Genomic DNA, 2,475 nt, shown 5'->3' with positions numbered 1-2,475 from the left:
ATTTTTTCAAAAAATCATAACTTTCTCAATTTTTATCGGAATCGAGTTCCGTAAAAAAACAAAATTCCTTAATTTTTCACAAGGAATCCAAATAAAATATTTTCAAAAATTGAAAAAATATTTTTCATGGGAAACGAAACTGTACAACATATACATTCATCAACTAACACATAAACCACATGAAACCATCCAAATCAACACAAAAACATATAACACATTGTTTTAATTCATATTACATGAAAGTAAATTATTACCATGGCTCTGGTGCCTGTTGTTGGAAATTATTTTACCATGATCTATTTACTATCATGTATGTTGGATTAACAACCTAATATGAATTCTAAAACAATGAAAATAAACACATATAAAGTTAGAAAACCTTACAGTGGATGCAGCGGAATATCATGACTCCTTCTGTTCAGATCTCTAGCCCTTTATTCCTTTCTGTAGCAGAGCATCACCAAGATCTGAACCTGGATCTTCTTTTCTCCTTCTTTGATGTAGAATTTCCATAGTCTTACATACTATGATTGAGGTACCACTTGATGTGTGTGGGCACTACTCATCTCACAAGGATTTCGAAATTTTCTCTCTTTTTCTCTCTTAATTTCATGGCTTATGAAGCATACAAAGACATGCAAGAGAAGAGAACAAGGGCTGCTATATATAGGGAAAAGGGAAAGCACAACTTTCCAAATAAACAGTTTCCTCTTTTACTGTGTAATTGATTAACTGTCTTATTTAGTGTGATCCATCACTTTCCTATTACTGCTAGGCTTTGATTAGCAATTACATGGCAATTAAAATTAAAAATAATAATTGGGAAACATGCAAAGGGAGTGGCCGGCCATGGTGTGAAATGGGCCTCACTTGGATTTTGCTGTTTTCTCAATTTTATTTCTATTTCTCCAAAAATGTCATTTTTCCAATTCTAATCATTTAAATGCCAAAACTAATTATTTAATAACTAAAATAGATTATTAAATAATATTATCATTTAAAATAATTATTAATTAGACATACAAAGTCTCTTAATTAATAATTAAACCTAGAAACCCTTTTATTTACGATTTCATCCTTACTAAGTGAGAATTCATAAAGTAGACATAGTCTAACTTTTAGAATTATAATTGATTAATTAAAATCAATTAACTAAGTCTTACAAGCAGTATGGTGTCAACTAGTATGGGGACCATGGGTCTATATAACCGAGCTTCCAATAAGTCGAACCGAATTTACCAAGTAAATTCCTTAACTTATTAATTCCTCATTGAATCCACACTTAGAACTTGGAATTGCACTCTCAGTCATATAGAATGCTCTATATGTTCCACGATATAGACACGTCATTAGTTATCCATTGTTATAACCCTAATGTGATCAATGATCCTTTATATAGATGATTTACACTGTAAAGGGATTAAATTACCGTAACACCCTACAATGTATTTTATCCTTAAAACACTTAACCCTGTATAAATGATATTTCACCTAAATGAAATGAGATCTCCACCATTTATCTTCGTTTCGTTAAGCTCGAAGGAAATCATCCTTTACTTTCTATTTGCCAAATAGAAGCTATAGATTCCATATTTATGTTAGCGCTCCCACTCAATTGCATTACCGTGTTCCCAAAATGTACGTATCACCCTGACCCAAAAGTAGGCTTAACTAACAAATCAAAGAACACGAATAACACTCTTGAGATTGAACCTAACCATATCAGGATTAAGATCATTTGATCTAGGATCAACATGTGATATTGAATTGAATAGATATTACAATAAATTTTAATATATCTAATCAAAGTTCAATATCGGTCCCTTTCGATGTATACTCCATACATCCGATACTGGTAAACTTTGCCAATATCCTGGAAAGGACATAACACTTTTCCAAGGTGTAAGAATACCTATCGCTGATTATACCATGTCAGTCTAAATCCAGTGTTATGACAAATCAGGGAATAAACTTTTTGAACATATAATTAAGATTATATTCCACTGTGCTGACAACACTATAATCTTTAACAAACTCATATGTTCTGGACTTAAAAAGAATTCATACATTATATACATATAATCATGAAATAAATCATGTGAACCATGCAACATAAAATGTTATTTCTGATCTTTATTAATAAGTAAATCTGATTATATGAAATGAGTTTTATTTAGGGCACAAAACCCAACATCACATTAGTGTAAATCCAAAACACTGATGAAACTGGGACCAAGTCTTTTGATTCATATGATCACAATCACATTCCACTGTGTTGACGATACTGTAATTGTAAATAAACATATGATCTGGATTTAACTGATTCTGTGTGTAAATGTAATATACATATTAAACCATTAGCATGTAAAATTCATGCAAACATCAATCACTTCAAATTTCTTATATTGATAACTAATTAGATTGTAAAGAGTTTTATTTAGGGCAATAAAACCCAACAGATGAGTACTTACTGCA

The sequence above is a fragment of the Cannabis sativa genome, chromosome 1 (assembly GCF_029168945.1).
Source record: "Cannabis sativa cultivar Pink pepper isolate KNU-18-1 chromosome 1, ASM2916894v1, whole genome shotgun sequence".
Lineage (NCBI taxonomy): Eukaryota > Viridiplantae > Streptophyta > Magnoliopsida > Rosales > Cannabaceae > Cannabis > Cannabis sativa.
Note: the sequence above shows the minus strand (reverse complement) of the source record.